This window comes from Lupinus angustifolius, unplaced genomic scaffold (assembly GCF_001865875.1).
Source record: "Lupinus angustifolius cultivar Tanjil unplaced genomic scaffold, LupAngTanjil_v1.0 Scaffold_150_4, whole genome shotgun sequence".
In the NCBI taxonomy this organism is placed as follows: domain Eukaryota; kingdom Viridiplantae; phylum Streptophyta; class Magnoliopsida; order Fabales; family Fabaceae; genus Lupinus; species Lupinus angustifolius.
This window is the reverse complement of record NW_017725890.1, coordinates 22,252-31,829: the sequence shown is the minus strand read 5'-3', so window position 1 is coordinate 31,829 and position 9,578 is coordinate 22,252.

The following is a 9,578-nucleotide window of genomic DNA, read 5'->3' as shown; positions in this document are numbered from 1 at the left end:
CTAAAAATCAATGGTGGATGATGCAGTAACAGTGTAAAAAAATTTACACTGTCGGTGTATATATCTTTTCCCAAAAAAAAATCTATAGCTTTCAGGATAAAATATACATTTAAATTTACTTTTCCCCATCTTATCTAATCTACTGGGGTTTTGTATAATGTGTACATTAAATTAGTGCACATTTTTTTTGGGTACAAATTAATGCACATTTTAATTTATCAAAAAAGAGTAAATCAATATTGACAATTAATCTATTTATAAAATTCATGGGTATCAATTTATCATTTTAAGATAAATTCAAATGTAACCTTGAACGCGCATTACAAAAAACAATTTAATATTTTACCTGTCTTATTTAATTGTCACTTTAACATTTTCCACATTATCTGTCATTTTAGGAAATGAAGGATTACATTATTTATATTATAATTAATAAATTCAAATGTAACCTTGTTTGCCCATATTCGATTATATAAGTGTAATCATGGTGAATATGATTTATTAAGGATATTTCGATGAAAATACATTATTTATATTATAATTAATACTTTCAATTATTATTTTAATCTGTGTGAATTTATATAAATGTACTTCATCGTTCACTGTTCATTTGGATTACCTTTTCTGAAAAGCCAACAATAATAAAAAATCAATTGTAATAATATAATGACAACATATAAAACTCATACATTTGTCGATACATACATCTTTTTCTCTTTCTGATAACAATTGAAGTGTGACTAAGGCATTTACATTTTCTATGTAAATATGGTGGGGCTGCTCTTGTGATGTGTTGTTACACATGAAGCTAATTGCCATTATGGTATCATCACGTACACGCTTAATTGAGTACATTTTGATCCCAAGAAGATTAAAAAGTTAAAGTCTCTATTCTTAATCTTTATTATTATTATATTTTGACTGCATAGAAGAAGCTTATGGTTAGTGGGGTGTATATGAGATTGATTAGATGAGAAAAAATGTATGCAATAATTGTGTAGGAGTTTTATATACCATCATTGTATTATCCATTATTTATATTTAACTATTATTGATCCTTTATATAAAGTAACACAAATAAATGGTAAATGATATATTGAGTGTCTACAAATTTTTACTAGTACATATATATTTCTTAAGTTTGTTGTTTATTTTGAGTGCAACTCTTATATTTTTATTATTTCTAGTGTGGTGTGTAACACATCAGCCCTGACGTGCAACCTCAAAGGTCCATGAATATAATGAGTGTGATACTAATAACATTTTAGTCCTCACATGTGACCTCAGCGTCCCATGAATGTACTGAGCATGCCACCCACCGGCTTAAAAACCTCATGCAGTATTTTATTGCCCACAAAGGGAGCCTTCCGCAACTCGAACCCATGACATCGTGGACAAATAGTAATTATTCATATAAGTCGTTACCATTAAGTTATCATGTGAATAATGACTTTAAGCTTGTGGGTGACACGCTCAATATATTCATATGCCGAATAGGTCGCATGTGAGGACTGAGGTGTTAGCGGTGACACGCTTAGTATATTCATGGGCCTAGAGGATCGCATGTCAGAACTGAGGTGTTACATGGTGACAGACACTTCATGTTTGCCGACTATATTTTTACTTTTCTGGTATCAAATATTTCTAATCTAGGGTTGAATTTATTCAATTGGTATCAAATATTTCTAATCTAGGGTTGAATTTATTCAATTGGTATCAAATATTTTTTTGGTGTAATGCTCAATTTTTAAATACACTTTTAAAATAAGAAGATGATGAGACCAAATTAAAAATATAATATTATATGATTTTTTGTAGAAATAAGAAGATAACGATGACAAAATAGGGAATCACAACTTGTACTATGGTGAGTGGTTATTTTATGTTTTCCATTTATTAAGTAGTATGATATAATATTTAATACTTTATTTTTTTCCTTTCATATCACATTATCAATCAAATCAATTATTATTTTTTCTCCTCTTATTATATCCCTGCTTTTTTTTATAGCAACTTGCACCATTTTCAATGGATTAAGTGATGTATATTTTTAAATAAAAAACTTAACACAATTTAGTTATGTTAATAAAATAATCAAGTCAAAATCTAACCAAATTAAATTATGCAAGAAAATAATACACTCATGTATAAGTTTATGTATTTTTCAAAGTAAATATTTATAATAGAGTAAAGATTAACGAATATCATAAGGCTTAAGAAATGGAAAGGGAAAATGTCATCTTACAAAAAATGGTGTATTTTGTAGTTTGAATAGTACTAGAATACTAAAATAATTTTTTCCTCCTGTATTTTTAAACTAGTATACCTTAAGGTAATGATTAACATGAAATAAGGTTAATGAATCATCATCTACAATGAGACTAAGAAGTATGAACCACTGTATTATTGGGCCACTAGTGTTATTTGTACTTCTTAACTTCTCTTGCAACAATACAAATCATCTTTATCTTTTGTTTTTTATTTCTTATATTTACACATATGTCATAGAAATCCACCTTCAAAAAATACAGGACAAATTAAAATTATTACAATGATTTTAAAAATGTAAGTTTAAGGAATGTACAAATACATGTAATTTATGGAATAGGAAACTGGTTAAAAATAAGATGTATTTTATAACAAAATAATAACTATTATTTTTTCGTGTAAAAGTTATTAGTTTAAGTTAATAAATTTCCAGTAAAAATAATAATTAATTATAACAAAAATAATGTTTAAATAATATCTGATATGAAGCGAAAAAATGAAACAATTCAAAATATAATCTAAAACTATGAAAAAAATACTTAATTTAAATTTTACAGCTCAAATTTATCTCAATTAACATGAGACTAGAAGATATTAATCTTAATTACACCCTTTAGATTATTATATAACATATTCCTAAAGGTTTTTATGATTTTTTTTATAAGGTGTTTTAAATTTCATACAATATTTATTATTTTTCTCAATTTGTTCATATTAAAAGTTTTAGCTATATCTATATTCTATTGTTACTGGCTTTGAGCCTTTGAGTATGAACTGTTCTCATTAAAAAATTTAATCTTACAATATTTATAATAATAATATGTGAAGGGTAGATCATAGAAGTAATATAAAATGTGTGAAATCTTGAATACATAATTAAACCCGAAAGCACTTGGATCAGTTTATGGCTCCTATTCATTCTTTTTGAGATATTTGTTGTAACAAAAATAAAACAATCGTGTCAATCCCTTGTGGGGGCCCTCCTGACTATAAAACTTAGTGGGGCCCTTCAATCTAGTTAACCAAATCTTCCACTAGTTGAGGATTTAGAAAGCTTCATTCATTTTCCTTGAAAGAGACAATGGGAAATCATGGACCACATTCAACTCTTAATTATTCATAAAATTAGTACATATCTATCTGGAACGATTATAACCCTTTTCTTAATTGACTTGTAAGTTGTAACCTATATTCATTTAGTCTATTAACACATTCATTAACTTTACATATTCCAATAGCACAAATAAAGAATGGAAATGAAACGGAATTTATAAGAGGGAACAAATTATACATTATATATAAGTTTATATAATATCATAACATCATTCACTATTTATATTTAATTATTATCGACTCTTAAAAAATAATATAAGTGAATGATAGGTGATATACAGTCTGTGTGTAAATTTTTATACTAAAAATACATAAATATTACACTCATTTAATAATTCTCTTTTTTTTTTGTACAATTTTTTCACCTTACACCACAAACTATGCTAGACTTCATGTTTCCTATTATGTCACACTGATAAGTTGGGATCATATTTGTGAACTGGCCGTGTGTTTATCATGGTGTGAAACCGAATTTAGCAATTCTCTTATTTTCTTGGAAGAAAGTTTGCAATTATAATATATAGCCTATGATATAAAATATATAATACAAACCAGCGATGATTTAAATGGTATATATTTGATTTCCTTTAAGCAAAATTTCGAGTTGGGTCTTGTGAATGAAAAAATGTATGTTGGGAGAGTTAATCTCACATACCTATATATGTTTTCGGCTCAGACAGGATTGTCTCTAGTGGGTCCATGTTGGAAACCAAAAAAATATATAATATATTATCATATGAAGTTGGATCTATTCATCCATGGGAACTTGTTTAGCCAAGTTCTAAGTTTGATTTCATGAATTTATAACTTGATTTAAAATTTAGAAGTCTAGTTGATTTATTTTAAACAAAAAATAACAATGAGTTAATCATATGTATTGTATGATATTTTTTAAGATTTAGTTAAAATCTTACAACAAAAAAATATATATGCATTAACAATATATGAATTCTATACATTGTCATTGCATTATCTCTCATTCATATTCATATTTGATCATATAATTTTTTATGTAATCAATTAAGAAAATGATGATGAGCAATGACCTCTCATAATGCTTAATTTAATTATATATAGTGCTTTTATTGTTTCAAAGGTCAAGTTTATTCTCTGGAAGTATATCTAAAATTTAATTCCTGGTATGGGAGATAAGTGTGATGATAATTGAAATCTGGAAGACAAGTATAAGTTTTTGAAACAAGAGGAATATAAAATATAATTAAGTTATATTAATTATACTTGAATTGTGGGATATATTTTTAAGATGATAATAATATGGACTCTATTTTTAGATAAGGCATTTGAATTTCTTCTCTTTGAATTATGAGTATCATCCCAAATTTGGATGCATTTTCCAGATCACATTCTAAAAAAATTAACATTATATTATCAAATGTAAATCTTGAAGGCTGTTCCTCTAATTGAACTACATTAGAAGATTTTTTGAAGTAGAGATATTGAGCCTATAAAATCTTCAGATTTGTGAGGAGTTTTTCAATTTCAGATGTCCAAGTTTTGTACCAAGCATATAGTACTTGAAATTGATTACATAAAAAATTATAGGATCAATAAGTGAAAGGAGCATGCTTCATTTATTTTTTCATGTGTCTCTAAGGGTTAACTCAATTGATAAATTCGTGTGACATAAAATGTGAGAGTCTGGAATAAACACATTGAAGTAAGCTCTATCCCTAAAAAGAGGGAAAATGTTTACCGGTTTAAAAAATCTTTTTTGTGCAAGTCTACAATATTATTCTTTAATTTTTATTGTTTTAAAAAACTCTAATTTGGTAAAAAAAAAATTGGAAAGATACCTTTGGTCCCTAAACTAAAATTGAAAAGCTCTACTTTGTTGTAGAAAACAAAATCCAGCTAATTTTGTCCTTTACGTGGACCTAATTATCCTTAAACATTATCATATAAAGGATCAATTTAACTATGATTTGAAAATTGTCATGACGAAATCGTGGCTTTTCTTTTTTCAGGCATTGAATGTTTGTCTGTGTATTTTTCAAGATCAACTTGAATCTCTAATCTTATTTTTATATAAACATATGACTATTAATACTGTTACACGCTTACTTTTAATTTAGAATGGCACTTTTTTTCTTTGTCTGTGGTGTCATTTCTCTGAGCCCAATATTAAAAAATGAACATGTCTTCTATGTAAAATGAATATTGGTACAATTTGAAAAAATATTAAAATTTTCTTTGGGGTAAAGCAGCTCCCTTATGCTCCTTAGATAACTTTTATATTATTAGTGTATAATATATGACACACTAACTTTTATGTCTACTCAATTAATGCAATATTATCGTTGTCGATTTCCTTTTCTATTAATTGACTATTATTTGAACATTCAATCAAATTTACATTTAAATATGCATTAAAAAAATTGGTATTAGAGAAACATTTAAAAATGCATTAAAATTTAAATAAATCTTGATAATAGAGAAAATTTTACATTTAGCGTTTTCCTTCATGAACCAAATAGAGAAGGACACGTGTCATAATTAGGTGAGGAAAGAGTTTTTTTATGTAACACATGACATTTTTTAATATATATATAGTAAAAGTGGTTTTGGCTCAACTAGTTATTGATTAATTAGAATTATAAATTTTTAAGAAATGAAAATAATAGATTAAAATTAAATAAATAAAAATGTAATTTACAACACCAGTACACCACTAGATTTTAAAATATGGGCAAAGATAAAAAAGTTTTCCTCCTAAATATCATAACTCCTCCAATCAGAATGGTTGAACCATAAAAGCATCCACGTGTGTAGAAGGATCATAATAGTCTATGATGCATCAACATTAGGTATGAGTATGACTCCCCACTAGATATGGTTTGTTCCTTATTTGATATTATCTAATATTAAATATTGATTGAGTCATTTTTTAAACATAGAACCGATCCTAGATTTAAAGTTAATTTGACTCTAAATGTTAACTTGATTAGTATTTAAACCCGAACTCAACTCTAGAATTTAAACCCAATTATATATAACACATACATTTTTAGATAAAAAATGCTTAATATTATTTATTATTACGGATTATTTTTTTACCATTAAGGGTATTCATTTACATTTTTCGTAACAAACTAACTTCTTATATATAATTGACATATGAAATAATACGTCTATATATATTGTTAATCCTATATATATATATATATATGATGAAAAATTAGAAAACCAATGATATTTCCTACAAAGAAGATATAATTACTCTCTATATAATTGAAAAATGACACATACAAACATGATGATTGAATAACTATAAGACAAGTCTGAGTCGGGTCATACTTGTCTTCTTCCCGACCATAAATATCGAACGGGTATAATTTTTAAATCCAACCCTAAACCCGATGAAACGTGTTCATAATCAAACCAAGTCAGATGAAAAAATAGGATTGGATCCTACTCAACCCTAATCAACATTAGTTTCTTTCTTTATTCTTTATGTAAAGATAAAGTGCACGATAAAAAACAAGTATTCATATAGATAGATGATCCTTCCACTTCCACCAATCAAAAAGATGAAAGTAGGTATAAGAGGGAAAAAAATTATATACACTTATAATAAGAATTTTATATATTGCTATTATATCATTCACTATTCATATTTAATTATTATTCACTCTTAAAAAAGAAATACATATGAATGATGTAGTAATTATATATAAATATTTACACTGACTTTATTATGCTTATCTGAAAATTTGTAATTATGCATGTATGTTATTAAACTATAGTTGTTCTATAAAATTAGTTTTTAAACTAACTAAAATTTAAAAGAAAAAAAAGACTGCAAATTAACAATAAGATTTTTAATTAGAGACAACTAACGTAATTTTCAAATATTTTAAATGACAAAATTGATAGAAATTATTCACTGCACCTTTTATTTTTTGAATGTTCAAAATCTATAAATTCCTTTTTAAAACCTACAAACTCCCATCAATTTTTTCTTAATGAAATGATTATACTAGTTTATCAAATGAACCAAAAATTTATAAAATAGATGAAAAGCTATAAGCTTTAGTTGTAGGGAAACTTTGAATAATGATATATACTTATACTAAATTCTTATATACATAAAAAAATGAATCACTTGGAAATTAATTATTAATAAACAAATCATCAGCTTGTGATATATATTACTTTATTGTGAATAGACATGGCAAAACGGACATTGCCCGTTGGCGCCTGCATAACCCGCATTTTTTAGTGAGTAGGGCATACAAATTTTGCCTATTTGTTCGTTTTGTTCGCCAAGTTTGTGGACATTTCTGTTGGACATGTGGGTAGCCCACGGGCGGCCCATAAACATAATTTAAATAAAAAATAAGAAAATTTTGTAGAAAGTATGATGTAATGTGATTTTTAATCATTAATTTTTTTTAATCTAATGTAATTTGTTAAACTTCATATAAAATATCAAAATTTTGTTAATTTTTTATCTTCAAATACTTTATTTAATTTAATTTCATTTATTATATGAATTATTTATTTATTTTAATTATTCAATAATGTACGTGGGCCGTCCGCAAACCCTTTAGCTCGTTTTAAAACGAACAGAGCATTGAATTTTGTCCGTTAAACCAATGCGGACATTTCCGCGTCCACTTAAATTTTTGCGGACATGCCCATGCTCACTTAAATTTTGGCGGGCATTTACAGGCGTGGACTGAACAAATCAAACAGACCATTTTGTCATCTCTAATTGAAAGTAAAATGATTTGTAGAATAATTTAGTAGTATAATATATCATTTTCACAACAACTTCTATATCCAACCACCAATGATCCCATTCTTGTAATTCATTGGAACATGAAAGGCCATTTATAACCAACACATCTTCTAAAAAAACCTAATCTTTCCCACAGTTTGCAGGGTCCCACTTATTGTCTGCTGATGTATTAGCCAATGAAAATATTGCTTAAAAAGGCATTTTAAAAAAACCCTATATTATCTTCAATGCCTCTCTGGGGAATAAAAAATTGACACTTAATCCTAATGAAACCTTAATAACTAGCTTAGGAAAAAGATTTCATTTGTCAAAGTTTGAAATCTCGTGCCTTCTGTTATTGGAGGAGTATAGTACACGTACACATGTTCAAAACAAAATCTTATCATATCATTTTTAGAGGACAAGGATCCACTGTCCCAACAAAACTTTGCCCCATGTCTCTATCCTATTATATTTCCAAAAATAATATAAAATATTAATTTATATTTTTTATAAAAATAAATTCCAATAAAATAACTCATTTTAATTGGTTTGGTATATAATTGGAAATACTAGTTGGTAATTTTTACATATCTTGCTTACGTTAATACAACAATTAAGTAACATATCAAATTTCACCTAACTAATCATTTTTTCAGAATGGCTACACTATTTATGATGGCTATGAAATAAAGAGTAATTTACAATGATATCTCATAAAGCTATTTAATTTTTCAGTTTAAAACATTGTATTCATTAGACTCAATCCACTTTATTGACGTTAGTATAATGACACTGACACGCCCTAGTGAATATCAACTATTACCAACTTATAAATTAAGGAAGATTTATGTACCCAAAAAATTAAGAAAGATTCACATCATTAAAAAATAATTTATATAATTTTATTAAAATCATAAGAAGCAGATGAATTTATTATAAAATAAATCTTGGTCACATCATTTGTCTCTATATATCCTTTTCATTTGATAAAAATATTTTATTTTCTCTAGCTTTGGCTTAATTCTATTAAACGAAGAAATAAAATTTTGTCCCATATTCACATTGTGAAATATTTATTTCTATGGATCAACATGCCGGCTCCATTGAACCCCTATATAATATATATGTTAAGGCTAAAATTTATCATTAATATTAATATTTTGTTTATAAAGTTAAGAGAAGATAAAAAATAAATAGAGAATCTTTAATGCTTGATTGATTGGGAAAAGAGAAAGAAGCAGAGAGTAAAAAATTATTTGAGTTGGTAAAAAAAACTTATCTTTCTATTTATGAGTAGAAAGTGTAATGGAAGAATAAATTTATAAAATATTATAATAATCTCAAGTTTGCATTTTATTTTCTATTTAATTCAAGATAACCATGTTATAATTATTTATTAGTAACTAAAATATTATATATCACAATAAATATTTTTTTATAAAACAAAATAAAA